Genomic DNA, 16066 nt, shown 5'->3' with positions numbered 1-16066 from the left:
CCACAGTAATGATGGTTGCCCCAACCCCAACCAGGCTTGATCATTCCAGGTTGTCTTTGGACTGCTGGGCTGCCAGTGAAAATTTCAAGCAAGTGGTTCTTAGCTTGCCGGTGGTTCTCGCTTAGTTTGCTTACAATTTCAAGCCAGTGGTTCTTAGTGGCTCCATGGGAGTGAGACCCTCTGAGTGAGACCACTTGGCTCCCGGCTTCAGCCCCCTTTTCAGGACAGTGAATGATTCTTTTGTCTTTCTAGAGTTCCACATGCTGCTGGAGTACAAAAAAAAAAAAAAAAAAAACTCCTGCAGCTCAGTGCCTGCCCAGACAGCCACCCAGTTTTATGCTTGAAACCCATTGATCTGTCGATTGCAAAAATCCATGGAAAAAGTGCAGTATCAAGGGTGGGTAGCACAGTTCCTAACTGCTTCCTTGGTTGCGAGACAGAGGTCCCCCAGCTCTGTAAAGTTCCCAGTGAAGCAACACCCCACCCTGCTTCTGCTCACTCTCTGTAAGTTGCATCCACTGCCCAACCAGTCCCAATGAGATGAACTGGGTATCTCAGTGGGAAATGCAGAAATCACCTGCTTTCTGCATTGGTCTCACTGGGAGCTGCAGAGGAAGCTTTTTCTATTTGGCCATTTGGTGCCTCCACACTTTCACTCTTAATAATGTTTATTTGTGCTTCCTCTCTTTCTTTACTTGCCTTTCTAGATTATTTTTATTGTTATTATGTTTTACCTTTTCAAAAACATAGTGCTTGGCCGGGCGCGGTGGCTCAAGCCTGTAATCCCAGCACTTTGGGAGGCTGAGGCGGGTGGATCACGAGGTCAAGAGATCGAGACCATCCTGGTCAACATGGTGAAACCCCGTCTCTACTAAAAATACAAAAACATTAGCTGGGCATGGTGGTGCGTGCCTGTAATCCCATCTACTCAGGAGGCTGAGGCAGGAGAATTGCCTGAACCCAGGAGGCGGAGGTTGCGGTGAGCCGAGATCGCGCCATTGCACTCCAGCCTGGGTAACAAGAGCGAAACTCCGTCTAAAAAAAAAAAAAACAAAACAAAAACATAGTGCTTTATTTTTTGTTACCGCTATAGTACGTAGTCTATTTATTAAATTTGGCAATTTGTTTATTTATTTATATATTTTTTCTGAGACAGAGTCTCACTGTGTCTCCCAGGCTGGAGTGCAATGGTGTGATCTCAGCTCACTGCAACTTCTGTCTCCCAGGTTCAAGCAATTCTCTCTTCCTTAGCCTCCCAAGTAGCTGCGATTACAGGCACCCACCACCACACCTGGCTAGTTTTTGTATTTTTTAGTACAGAGTGTCTCTATGTTGGCCAGGCTGGTCTTGAACTCCTGGCCTCAGGTGACCCACCCACCTTGGGTGCTGGGATTTCAGGTATGAGCCACCATGCCTGGCCTCTGCTTTTTATTTTTAAGATTTTATTTTATTATAAATCATTTCTGTAATATAGAAAAGACATTGGTAATTAGAGTTAAGTCATACTATACTCCAACATAACTTAATTTTAACTTAACTAATTTTATTTGCAAAGATCTTGTTTTCAAATAAGGTAATATGAAGTTTTGAATGAATAGGAATATTTTGAGAAACAGGACTCAACACAGTACAGGGTGTTTTATCTCATTAATTAGGTTAAACCAATGAACCTGGATTAGTCTCTTCACTCTGTATACACATGTTATTTTCTCTTTGGAAACAGATATCCCAGAAACCATTGCCCATTTTTAGATTTAGAGCCTGTGCATTCAGCTTGTGAATTAAGCTCTGTTTACTCCTTTATGTTTCTGTTTAATTTCTGGAAAACTAGGTGTCAAGGACAATGTTTATATTGTCTTTGAATTTAGATATGTCCCTGTGGAATTTTAAAAACATATTGTACCAATTATTCTTATTTGAGATAAAAAAAATCAATATGTAAATTATTGAGTTATTTATCAGGTTGTTATGCTTTATTTGTACTTACTTTCTGCTCTTTATCTAATTATGAGTTCATTAATTAGACTAGCCAATGAAGTATTATTATCTCCATTTTAAAGGAAACTGAGCTCCTCCTTTTCCTTCAAATAAACATTATTTAAGAATTCCAATGCCCAGGTCATACATACGCACTCATTAAATCAGACTTTCTGGGAATACTAAGAACTTTTCAAAGCCACTCATTTAAAAAAATTTCCTAGTTGATTCTAATTCACAGCTAACTTTAAGAATGAGTGCTATTGAATACTAAATACTTAAACAATGGTAGCTTAGTTTCCCATAGAAAAACCTGGATATTATGCTCTGAGCTTTTATTGAGGATCTCTTTTTGGGGGGAAGGGAGACAAAGTCTCTCTCTGTCACCCAGGCTGGAGTGCAGTGTTGAGATCCCCACTCACTGCAACCTCCACCTCCCAGGTTCAAGCAATTATCTGCCTCAGCCTCCCAAGTAGATGGGATTACTGGTGCCTGCTACCACCCAAGCTAATTTTTGTATTTTTAGTAGAGATGAGGTTTCACCATCTTGGCCAAGCTGGTCTCAAACTTCTGAACTTGTGATCTGCCTGCCTTGGCCTCTCAAAGTTTTGCGATTACAGGCATGAGCCACCACGCCGGACCAAGATTCTATTTTATTTTTTAAGCGACATGAAATATATATGCCCCTGGATTTTCTGGAAAACCACTATGTGGATAAATGTTGCCTGCATCAGACATTATATGGTAATTTTTTATAATTTGTTGCTTGGGAAACTAAAATTTTAAAAATTATTATTCTTCTCTCTATGAAATGTAGAGTATTGTATTACCTAATGTGTTTTACTTTTTAAAACACATTTACTTTAAGCTTGTTTAACTTCCAGCAAGCTCACAGATAAGCTAACTTTTGGTTATAGAACTGAGGGAAGGGCTGGGCGCAGTGGCTCATGACTACTGTAATCCCAGCACTTTGGGAGGCCAAGGTGGGTGGATCGTGAGGTCAAGAGATCGAGACCATCCTGGCCAACATGGTGAAACCCCATCTCTGCTAAAAATACAAAAAAAAAAAAGTAAAAAAAAAGAAGTGAGGGAATGTGTTCTCTTATCGGTTCCACAATGGGGCATAGTTTCAAGGGCAAGAACTTCCCAGCATCATGCCCCTCTCCCATGCCTTTCCATCTGGGAGATTTAATGATTTCTGTTTAATTTCCACACATGTGGGAAGAATAAAAAAGTCAATCACTCCAGAGGAAGTTTAAGGGAACGCTTTTCATTGGCCAGGGGTCTTGGAGAAGGTGGGAATTCCTCCCAGGTTAAAAGTCCCCTTCTTCCACACCCCTTTGGATTCCGTACTTGAGTCCCCTTCCACACCCTTCGTGGAACCCTTTTTCTTTCTCATCTTTTTCTCTCTCCTTTTTCTCTTTCTCTGCCTAAATAAATCACTTTCTGCAAACACTTTTTGGGGTCTGGTATTTACGAGCATACCACGCCTGCATGGTCCCCTCTCCCATTCTTGAGAGAGTGAGAGACCGAAAGCCTGGAGCCAACTGGGAAGCCAGCTGAGCACTCCCCTGCACCCCCAAAACCCGGCAACATTACTGGCGAGTCAGACAGGAGTGGGGTACAGCCAGGAGAAGAAGATTTCAAACTGTAAGTAAAACCGGCCCCAATCTGTACTGTCTCTTTAAGAACACCAGAGCAGCAGCTCGGAGCCACAGGGACACACAGCCCAGCCCATCTTTAAGCAGTACGGGCCAGCCAGAATTAAAGGCACAGTCTCTTCCTCCAAGCTCTCTCTCTGCTTTCCCTCATTCTCTCTCTAGGCTACTTCTCTGGGCAAAAATCTGCTAGAGGTGGGGCAGGCAGATGCTATCTGCAGTTACTGGGTGTGCACTGGCCTGCAGTGGCTGTTGGGCTCACACAAGGGGGTGGCAGGTGAGCACTCCCCTGGCCCCAGACCTTTCACTCCTTGCTGGCTGGGGAACTGGGCCTGGGGAATACAGAGGCCTGGCATAGCCTAGCAGGCCTCTCTGTCGTTCCCCAGTCAGAGACAGCAGTGAAGAAAAGGGAGCCCAAGTGCACACATGGTGCTGGCATCATGGTGGAATGGAATGCTGCAAAGGACGGGGCAAGCCTTCCCCTCCCAGCACATAGCAGTGTTTAAAAAGTCTCCTGAATGGGGGTAGTGGTGCAGCGGCCTAGATTTTAAAATCACAGTGGCAAGCAGTTTTTTGTCTTGGTATGCCAGCTGAAATAAAACAGCTGCTGGCTATCAGCTCTGCCCGGCTTTCCAGAAGCCATACTGCCTCAGGGTGCAGCATTCTCATTTAGATAAGGTTTAAGAAAGCTTTCCACCAGGCTTTGCTGTAAGTGGCCTGTTAGCATGGTTGGTTAAGGCATAGGGCTGGCAGCTGTGAGGTTACTGGTTCAAATCCTCAGTGGAATCAGTCTTGAATTGGGGAAACTGGGGAAATTCAGAAGCTGAAGGCTATGGGACTTTGTGTTTAGTGTATAATTTGTCTTGCTTAGTATTGGCTCTGTCTCTACGGCAGAGCTTTTCCATCTAGAAGATCATAGTTAAACTGGTTCCAGGACCCAAACAGTTAATGGCAGGACTCACAACTCTAAGGGCATTTTTCTACAGTGGAAAATGGGTCAGGGAAGGATACCTGGCTCCTGTGGATATTGTTTTGGCCTCACCCATGCGGCCTGCCTTCTTTACACTGTGTGCTCTAATGGCTCCTCCCTAGAAGTTTACCCTCCTAGGGCAGTTTTATAATTTGGCTTGTGTAAAAGAATTGGGACCAATTTGACACATAATCTTTGAAGAAGGAGCAGCTCATCTTCCTCTGCCAAACAGCATGGCCAAATTAACCCTTGCTAAGTGGAAAAACCTGGTCTATAGTATTATAGATTATAATACTATTCTTTTTTTTTGGGGGGGGATGGGGTTTCGCTCTTGTTACCCAGGCTGGAGTGCAATGGTGCGATCTCAACCTCCGCCTCCCGGGTTCAGGCAGTTCTCCTGCCTCAGCCTCCTGAGTAGCTGGGATTACAGGCACGCGCCACCATGCCCAGCTAGTTTTTTGTATTTTTAGTAGAGTCGGGATTTCACCGGGTTGACCAGGATGGTCTCGATCTCTTGACCTCGTGGTCCACCCGCCTCAGCCTCCTGAAGTGCTGGGATTACAGGCGTGAGCCACCGCGCCCAGCTATGGATTATAATATTATTCTTTAATTAGAACTGTATTGTAAAAGCGAGAGTAAATGGTTTGACGTCTCCTGTGTGCAACTTTTCTTTTCCCTAAGAAATAAGCCTCAGTTCTGTCAGGACTGTACCCCATACCTATTCAGCCCCCCTCAGAACTACTTCCATATGTGGGACTCCTTGTGGCAACTACCTCCACCAATGCCAACAAGGTTTCCTCAGCTCCTGTACCCCAGCAGGAGCCAGGGAGCAACAAAATGGCCAGGGCATCTCAGGCTACCTGGATGCCGCAACTCTGCCCCCTACAGGTAGTCGGAAGAGAAGTTGGCCTGACCAAAATAACTCTCAAACTCCAATTATCCTTTTCATAGTGGGAAGAAAACCTGTCTTTTTCTAGGGAAATGTTGCTATTTTGTAAACCACTGTTGTTTTGAACATAGAACTCAGGAATCAATCAAACACAGGACTAAAAATCTTCTAGAAACAATATTGTAAAGCTTGTATAACAACTGACTGTCCTGGCTCTATTCTCTCCCGGCCTCCTTTATAACCATTCTATAATTGTTGGCCTCTGGGCCTCTCATCTCTAACCACCTTGTTACATTCATTTCTTCTAAAACCATAAGGTCGCAAATAATCCTGCCACTGAAACCCAAATGTCCTTGACTCATGAGTTCTATTGTGGACCTCAGCATCAACCCGTACCCCTAAAAGGCTCCCCTTTGGAGGAATCTTTAACTGTAGGGCCCCTTCTATGCTCCATTTCAGCAGGAAGTAAAGAGAAATTGACGCCCGTGTTCCAATAGAAGTTGAACTTTCCTGTTCAGAGGGGGGAAATGAGGGAATGGGTTCTCTTTTGGGTCCACAAGGGGGCATAGTTTTAAGGGCAAGAACTTCCCAGCACCATGCCCCACTCCCATGCCTCTTCATCCTGAAGAGTTAACAGTTTCTGTTTAATTTTCATGATTGTAGGAAGAATCAAAAAGATAGTCACTCCAGCAGAAGTTTAAGTGAACTCTTCATTGGCTAGAGGACTTGGAGAAGGTGGGAATTCCTCCCAGGTTAAAAGTCCCCTTCTTCCACACCCCTTTGGATTCCATACTTGGGTCCCCTTCCACACCCTTCATGGAACCCTTTTTCTCTCTCCTTTTTCTCTTTCTCTGTCTGAATAAATCACTTTCTGGGGTTAGCTATTTATGAGTGTACCACACCTGCGTGGTCCCCTCTCCCATTCTTGGGAGAGTGAGAGACCAAAAGCCTGGAGGCCACTGGGGAGCGAGCTGAGTTCTCCCCTGTACCACAAAAACTTGGTAACATTACTATTTGGATTAGCATTTTTTTTTTTTTGGTGCTTTTGTTCATAGTTTGAATTTGTGTTTGTTTCTTAATTATACCTATCTTCTTGAAATAATAGGTTTTCTAAAACAAAACAGTACCAAATAAATCTGTATATTTATTGAGTCCCCAGACTAACATAAATATCTATGTATATGCTTATCTAATTCACTTCCCAAATTATATTATATTTTTTCAAGTAGTAGCATAAGAAGAATCAGACTAGTTATGTACAATTGGTGACAATGACAAATTGTCTCAACACAGTATATCATATAATATTAGACTAAAATACAGATGCATCTATATAAAAGTAAAAGTAGTTTATATAGTATTTGAAATTTGTATATTTGCCTTTAGAGATTCCGGTCTTTTCCTTCTTGATCTCTTCATTTGTTTCTCTCTGTTGTCATTTTTAATGATGTCAGCATTATCCTTTATTCCTTTCTTTGGAAGTGTTTTGGAGGGAAAAAAAGGGAGTGGAAGTAATCATATTAATTGCTGCAGAAATCAGAAAGCCAAACCACAATGAATCAACCCAAAGAATTTTTCCAGATCAAAAAGATTTAAGAGTCTGCTCATTTCAAAATGGTTACCTTTATGTTACGTCAATTCACCCAAGCTAAAAATATATGTAAGAGCAGGGGTTGAGGGATAGCCTACTACAGTTACTGACAAAAAAAATAATCATACTGAACCCATAATTATGTAGTCATATATTTACTAACTGAATATGGACCATAATTTTATCTTAGTAAATATAAAGATTATCACAGTTACTTTCATATATTATACACCCTAGTATTTATTGAATAAAGAATACATTTTTTTTTTTTTTTTTTTTTAGAGACGGAGTTTCGCTCTTGTTACCCAGGCTGGAGTGCAATGGCGTGATCTTGGCTCACCACAACCTCCGCCTCCTGGGTTCAGGCAATTCTCCTGCCTCAGCCTCCTGAGTAGATGGGATTACAGGCACACACCACCATGCCCAGCTAATGTTTTTGTATTTTTAGTAGAGACGGGGTTTCACCATGTTGACCAGGATGGTCTCGATCTCTTGACCTCGTGATCCACCCGCCTCGGCCTCCCAAAGTGCTGGGATTACAGGCTTGAGCCACCGCGCCCGGCAAGAATACATATTATAATGATGTGTTTATTTATTGTAGGAGAGTACTTCCATAATTTTAAATACGACAAGGTATTTGAAAGGACAAAAAAAAAAAAAAAAAAAAACCTGAAAAAGATTATTTCAAAATTAGTGTGTAAACCAAAAGTAAATTCTAAGAGCCCAACCAGCTAAATAGATCTCTGCTATTAGCCAAGGGGATTTCAAAGAAATGTAAAAAAATAATAATAATTATAAAAATAATAATTCAGGCAATGGTGGGAAGGGGATCAGACATGTCTCATAATATTCTCCTCCCATTTGGAATTCAGGCATAACTGACCAGCATTAATTTTAAGAATCTTAAGACTAATCAGACTGAGCCTTATAGCAATTAGATATCAAATTCCAACCTGATTCTAGTATAGCATCACATGGCAGATAGACCCTGAAAGAAAAAATTATTGTATCAAAAATATACTTTTTTGACAAATTTTTAAATGATCCTGCAAAGGTGTCTCCTGTGGGGAAAAATTTTACATTCTCTATGGAATCCCCTTTATTTTCCAGGTGTTTTTCTTATTGTGAAGAGATTAGCTGAGAGTCTAACACCTTTTAAGTGAATAGAAAAGACATGCCATCTATTGCCTTAAGAGTGCCCACCTATGGGACTTCATCTACATTAAGAACCTTGGCCTCTATTAAAAGGAGTGTCTGAGCTAAGACAAGGGGTTATAGAGACCCAGGTCTTTCAATGATAATTTAACTCTTTCAACAAATTGCCCATTAAAAACTGTTTGAATCTACTTGTGACCCATAAACTCCTCTGATTCAAGTTGTCCTGCCTCTCCAAACGGACCCAATAGATACCTTGCATGTACTGATTGATGTCTTATGTTTCCCTAAAATGTATAGAGCCAAGTTGTAATGCAACCATTTGGGGCATTATATACTTTCCTTAGCATAGAAGGGTCAGAAGCCAGTAGATTGGTTCCTCAGGCTGCAGGACACTGGAAGAAGCATCATTATTGTGTGGGAGTTTAAGGCACTATCTCTAGTAAGAGTAAAGGGAGCAGAAAGACAGAGTACTATGTCAATAGAAAGGGAATAGAGTAATTCGAAATTATACCATATTTGCCTGCTTTCTCTACTCTAGAATATCATTTACTGAACACGAATCTCTTGAACTTTGTTTCTATCTCAATTTCCTATTTATATACTCACATATACCAAATCATCAGCATAAATTCAGCTTCTGAAGATGTTTTCCTCTTTGGGATTAATTCTACAGTGGCTCTTGGATAGATGTCTTTGACTCATTTTTAAATAAGCATTTTAAGAAATAGAGAAGAAACTCTTAATAAATAGATTCGAATATAAGAGAGATAACATTCTTTACTATTAGCCATTTCTATTCCTTTTCTTATTCCCTTTTTTGACTTCTTCCAAAGTTCCTGATGAGAGAAGATATCTTTTTTTTATTTATTTTACAATTTTAACCAAACCCAATATCTTATTCAAATCCCCTCAGCAGAAATTATTCAGTTACAAGTTCACTGAACAGATATCAATAAAATGAAGTAGACAATCTGATGAATCTTGTGTTCATCTTAAAATTCACGTTCTATCTTCCATAAATGAAAAACTGAGAACAAGTTGCATGAAACTGAAACTATAGATTCATATTCATATCTGTATGAACAGAGGGAAAACATGTTTGTTAATGAGGTAATGAGGACAATGCGGGCAATGTACAGATCATCACCTTCTGCTTTGCATACACCACCACATCCAAATCCAGTAACAATGTCTTTTGATCCTTTTCATTCTCATTCTCATTAATATCAAAATGTTGCTCAGTGTAAGTGTACAATCATTTTATAGTTAGTTTTCAATTATCCTCATGTGGATAGTTTACATTTAGATAATCAAATGTCAACCTTCTCTGATTTTTTTTTTTTTTTTTTTGAGACGGAGTTTCACTCATGCTACCCAGGCTGGAGTGCAATGGCACCATCTCGGCTCACTGCAACCTCCGCCTCCTGGGTTCAGGCAATTCTTCTGCCTCAGCTCCTGAGTAGCTGGGATTACAGGCACGCGCCACCATGCCCAGCTAATGTTTTGTATTTTTAGTAGAGACGGGGTTTCACCATGTTGACCAGGATGGTCTTGATCTCTTGACCTTGTGATCCACCCGCCTCGGCCTCCCAAAGTGCTGGGATTACAGGCTTGAGCCACCGCGCCCAGCTAACCTTCTCTGATTTTAAAGTGATAATTTCCTGTAAATTACTGTGGGATAAGGAATAAAAAGTAAGAAAAATGAAACAATAAACTATAATGAATAACATAAAGACTATGTTGTATTATATAAAATAATACAACAAAACAAGTCTCCAACATTAGATTCTCTAAAGTTTTTTTTAACAGTATGACTCTGACTTTCTGAGAATCCCTAAAATAATTCCTCCATGAGTTTCACAAATGCCTACAAAAAGCATTTTCCCATTGTAATGAGAGGCCTTGAAAGAATCTCAGTCACCACGACATGAGATTCAGTCATTACAGCATAATGTAATGACTTTTTCTCTTCTCATAAGAAGAAAAGAATTAATGGACTGTGACCATTTAACTTGGGCAAATTACTACAAGATCCACATATACTTTCTCAGAAAATAAATTACATCCTGCAAGAATGGAGAAAATATATCCAGCTATGTCTTTCTTTGGTAGAAATTATGCTGGGTTGCTATGTTTCTATTAGATAAGAAAAAGCTGAAGAAAACATGCCCTTCTGAGTTCTGAAAGAGCTAAAGAGTGTTATACTTGGATGCCACCAGTAGTCCTAGTTTCTGTGCTATGGGACATAATACAAAAGATCAAAACACCATCATCCCCTTAGAACAATTGCCCAGTGATGACCACAGAGCTTGGTTGTGAACTGTGGACAAAGGCTTCTGTTTCTGTACTCATGATCCCATGAGACATGACAGCCTCAAATAAACAGCACCTTTGGCAGATGGCAGAAAAATATATAACTTATAGCTTAATATTACTTCAGATTGTCTTGAATAAAACAAATAAAAGAACAGCAAAAACGTTTAGCCTAGAAATTTCTGATCCCTTCAAAAATGCTTCAAAAAAGATAAAATATCTTTTGTTCATTTAACTTATCCATTTAAAATACAGTAACCTTCGCAAAGTACATTCATTTCCAAAACCACCAACAAAATGGCAGTACATACATTTTAAACAGAAAAGGAAAAGCATCATTCCACAAAGATAAAGAGAATAACAAGAGATTTGACAAGAAAAAAAATGATAGAGTTCAACAAGATTTTGAAAATGGAAAAGTAGATAAGTGAGTGTTCCCTGAATCAGAAGATAAAAGAAACTGTAAGTGCCTGCAAGAGAACAACCCAATACATGCCACAGATGCTGGAAAATTTAGGCAAAATAATTATAAATGCAAAAGTGTTCATGGTTCAAAAAACAGAAGAGTTTAAATATATTAGTTTAATGTGTATTTAAGGAATAACTAGACTCCCAGAGATATTCTCTGCCGCTATAAGTGAAACTGTTCTTTGAATATAGAGTCCAGACATGCGCATTGGGGATAGAGAGACCATAATAAAAATTGGGGGTATTAAATAAAAAAATAATTACATAGTAAAAAGGAAGATGTCCACTTTAACCTGGCTGGCAGCCAAGCTTCTACCTCTCAAGGAACGGTTGGGAGAATTCTTGTGTAGGATAACTAACAGGTTATCTGCAAATCTGAGCCATCTGTAAAACAACTGGTCCATGTACAGTAACTCTGCAAAAAAGTCCTCCCTTTGCCAAGTCCTACACATGTATACAGAACTTTCAGTTCACTTATTGTTGTTCCTTCTGAAATGTGAATAGGAAACAAAGGATCACCAATTATATGAGAGAATTCTATAACAGTAAAGACAGTAGTGAACAAATAAAAAGTGGTACATGTGAAAGAGCCAGTGACCAAGAATCCAGATGCATAAAAACTTATATGGGAAAAAACATTGAATTATTGAAAGAATAAAAGATGTTTCTTAAAAGGAGGCATTTAAGAAACAAGAGTCCTTGAAAATTAAAAATGTGATAGCAAAAAAAAGAAAGCCATTCAAAATTTGGAAGGTAAAGTTTAATCTTCCAGAATGTAACAAGAAGACAAGAAGATATAAAATTAGAAGAAAAGATGAGAAAACCAAAAGCTTAATCCAAGATGTTAGATATTCAAGAAGTAGAAATTCTAAAATAGTCAGAAAATAGTGACATGAGAGGAGGTTTGGAGGAGATATCATCAAAGAAAAAGATGCAAGTATCTTTTCCAAATAATTAGATTGAAGGCACCAAGCACAATGGAGAAGAAGGATTTATACTAGACAATTATCAGGAATTTTAAACTCTGCAGCTTATAAGAATATTGTAATAGTTTCCAGATAAAGGAAACTGCTCACAGGAATTAGAATGGCATAGGATTCTCAATAATAAAAATGGATTCAAGAAAACATTTGAAAAATGTCTTCAAAATCCCTGGGGAAAATATTTCAACCTAGAATTTTATTCTGCACAAATTATCAATCAACTGTAAGAGTAGAATGTAAATATTATCAGATGTACAAAGTTGTACATTTTTTACTGCCCTGGTAAACTTTCTCAGAGAGCTATTATCTTCCCCATGAAAAGAAGTGACAGTAAAAAGGAAAGCAGATGTGACACCCAGGAAGTGAGTAACTGGATGTTAGAAAGAGGTAAAAAGCAAATGCCCAAAGATAATAATGAGGAAAAATTCCAAGGAAACAGCCACGCAGCAGGCATAGAGAGATCCCACTTAATATTGCAGGTGAATAATTGAAGGTAATATGAAAGGAATCTCTAAGACAAAAATGATATGCTCTGATATAGGTGAGTATATCATCAGGTAACATGCCCTAATAGTGGAGAATTTGGTGATAAATTAGTGAGCAATACAAAGAAAGCAAATTAAATGAAAAATGGGGTAATTATTAAATGCAGGGAAAATAAAAGTTATATAAGAATGTAAGAAAAGAATGATAAGAGCATGGTTCAGTGGTGAAAAATATTTACATAGTCATCCAAATGTAAATGATGAATGTGATTTCATACTAGGAATTCAATGTATATTACATAACAGTAAAGTATAGAGATACTTGACAGATGTTGTGGGCTCAGCTCCAGAGCACCAAAATGAAGCTAATACCATACTAAAGTGACTTACATAATTGTTTTTGGTTTTGTAGTCCATATAAAAGTTGTTTGTACTATACAGTAACCTATTAAGTGTGCAATAGCATTATGTCTAAATCTCTACAGCTCTGCATTAGCACTTGCACCAGGAACTTCTATGTTATGGAGGCAGCTTATTTCCTCAAGCCTCATGAATCAACCTCTACTAATTTTATACTTTTCTTCTGCAGCTTTCTCACCTCTCTCAGCTCTCATAGCATCAAAAAGAGTTAGTTGTCCTGGATTACGGTTTGGCTTAAGGGAATGTTGTGGCTAATTTGATCTATCTATTAATGTGGCTACTCAGATTTTCTCCAATTAGCAATAAGGCTGTTTCACTTTTTTACTATTCTCGTGTTCACTGAAATAGTACTTTAAATTTTCTTCATGTACTTTTTCTTTGCATTCACAATTTGACCACTGTTTGGTGCAAGTGGCCTAGCTTTTGGATTATCTTAGCTTTTGATGTACCTCCCTTACTAAACTTAATCATTTCTAGCTTTTGGCTTAAAGTGAGAGATATGCCACTTGTTTCTTCACTCGAACACTTAGAGACCATTGTAAGGTTATTAACTGGCTTGATTTCAATACTGTTGTGTCTCAGACAATAGGGAGAGAGATGGGTCAATGTCTGGTCAATGAAGCACTCAGAACACACAAAGCTTTATTAGGTTCTCCATTTTATATGGGCATGGCTAGTGGCACCTCAAAATAATAACAATAGTAACATAAAAGATCACTAATCAGATCACCATAACAGATATAATAATAATTTAAAAATTGAAATATTATGAGAATTACCAAAATATGACACAGACATAGAGTGAACACATGCTGTTGAAATGAAAAATGATGGCTCATGGACTAGCTTGATGCAGGATTGCAAGAAATATTCAATTTGTTAAAAAAAAAAAAGCAGTATCTGCAAAAAGGCAATAATATACAATAAAGCAAGGCATGCCAGGATTAAAAGTGTAAACTTTACTTAGAAATATGAGGCAATTAGAAGAAAAAACCAAAAGACTTGTAAGTCGTTGCCTCTGGAAAGCAGTAATAAGGAACAAGTGAGAGCTCTTTTTCAACATGATCCTTTTAAAATGATTTAGCTTTTACAACTTTGTACATCAATTGCTTTGGTAAAAATTAAAATAAAAATCAACTTTTAGTCTGGTTTGTCTGTAGGTGTCCTACAATTAAGCAGAATCTCATTGTCATTAGAAACATCTAAATAGTACCAAGAGAATAATCCCAAATTTTGGCTAGTTCATAATACCAAGAAAAACTTGTCCTAAATCACTGTTGCATAAGTTGACAAAATGTTACTATATAAGGACACTAGTTAGCCAAAAGCACTAAACATGCTAATGAAATACAATTTGCATTTTCTTATTCCTATTACAGTAGAAATTAGGCATTGAAGGAACATACCTCAACATAGCAAAGTCCATATATGAAAACCCATAACTAAAATTATACAATATAGGGAAAATGAGAATGCCTTTCCTCTAAGAACTGGAACAAGATTAAAATTCCCAAGTTTACCTCTCTTCTTTAACATAGTACTGAAGTCCTAGTTAGAGCAGTCAGACAGAAGAAATAAATAAAAGACATCCCAATAAAAAAAAAGAGAAGTTAAATTCCCCATTTTTGCAGATAACATGATTATATATATATGTATGTTACTTTAAAGATGCCACTAAAAACTTTTAAAATTGTTCAATGAATTTAGTAAATTTGCAAAGTACAGAATAACCATACAAAATCAGTGGCATTTGAATACATCAGTAAAAAACTACCTGGGAGATAAATTAATAAAGCCACTTCATTTACAATAAGTCCAAAAAATCTATGATTAAATTTAAACAGGTAGGTGAAAGACATTTACAAGGGAAAATACAAAAATAAATTGAAGATACAATAAAATAGATATCTCATAATCAGGTATTGGCAGGATTTATATTATTAAAATGAACATACTATCCAAAGCTATCTACAGAGAAATGCAATCCCTAAACATTACCAATACTATTCCTCATAAAAATAGGAAAAATTTCTAAAATTCCTATGGAACTATGAAAGACCTGGAATAGGCAAAGCAATCCTGAACAAAAAGAACAACGCTAGAGGCATCACACTACTTGACTTCAAAATACACTGCAAAGCTATTATAACTAAAACAGCATTATATTGGCATAAAACAGACACATAAGTGAAACAAAATAGAGAACCCAGAAATAAATCCACAAATTTACAGTCAAGTGATTTTTGAAAAAGATGTCAGGAACATACATTGTGGAAAGTACACTCTTTTTAATAAGTGGTACTTGGAAAACTGAATATCCATATGCTAAAGAGTAAAACTATATCGTTCTCTCTCACTATATTACAAAACTATTCAAAATTTGTTAAAGCCTTAAGGCTGAAAACTATAAAGAAAAACTATAAAAAAAAAAACCATAGAAAAACTATAAAGAAAAACTATTAAAAAAAAAAACTAGAAGAAAAAAGAGGAAATCCTTCAGAACATTTATCTAATCAATGATCTTATAGCTAGGACTTTTAAAGCACAGCAAAAATTATAAAACCAACAAATTTACTACATTAAACTGAAAAGATTCTCTACAGAAAGGAAAAAACCAACATTAAATAGTAGACAAATGGCATGAATAGACATTTCTCAAAAGTAGTCATAGAAATGGCCAACAGGTAAATAAAAAATACCCACAATAATCAAGAAAATACAAATCAAAAGCACAATGCAATATCATCTAACTTCAACTAGAATAGCTATTATCAAAAGACACTTAAAAAATGTTGGTGTGGACAAAAGGAAAAGGGAACTTTTATGTACTGTTTGATGGGAATGTAAATTAGTACAACCATTATAGAAAAAAATAAATCAAGAATTACTGTACGATTCTGCAATGTCACTAATTAGTATTTATAATAGGGAAAGGTATTATCAAAGGTATAGCTGCACTACTGTGTTTATTGCAGCACTAGTCACATAGCAAAGGTATGGAATAAATGTGTCCACCAATAGATGAGTGGATTAAAAAAAAAAAAATATATATATATATACACACATATCTATATATATATACACACATATCTATATATATATACACACATATATATATATATATACACACACATACACACACACACACGAATAT

The 16066-nt window shown here is 37.6% G+C and overlaps 1 protein-coding gene across 1 annotated transcript in view; it reads left to right on the top strand.

Annotated features, from left to right (window-relative positions):
- Positions 1 to 3450: 3450 nt before the first annotated feature.
- Positions 3451 to 16066, top strand: part of LOC116557974 (solute carrier organic anion transporter family member 1B1) — a 122589-nt gene continuing 109973 nt past the window's right edge. The window contains exon 1 of the mRNA XM_032287795.1: positions 3451 to 3627. The gene's annotated coding sequence lies outside the window, so the exon portion shown is untranslated. The remainder of the gene's footprint in view (positions 3628 to 16066) is intronic.

The sequence above is a fragment of the Sapajus apella genome, unplaced genomic scaffold (genome assembly GCF_009761245.1).
Source record: "Sapajus apella isolate SASKATOON/1434 unplaced genomic scaffold, GSC_monkey_1.0 scaffold2, whole genome shotgun sequence".
NCBI classification, from domain to species: domain Eukaryota; kingdom Metazoa; phylum Chordata; class Mammalia; order Primates; family Cebidae; genus Sapajus; species Sapajus apella.
Note: the sequence above shows the minus strand (reverse complement) of the source record. Positions and strands in the feature narration are given on the sequence as shown.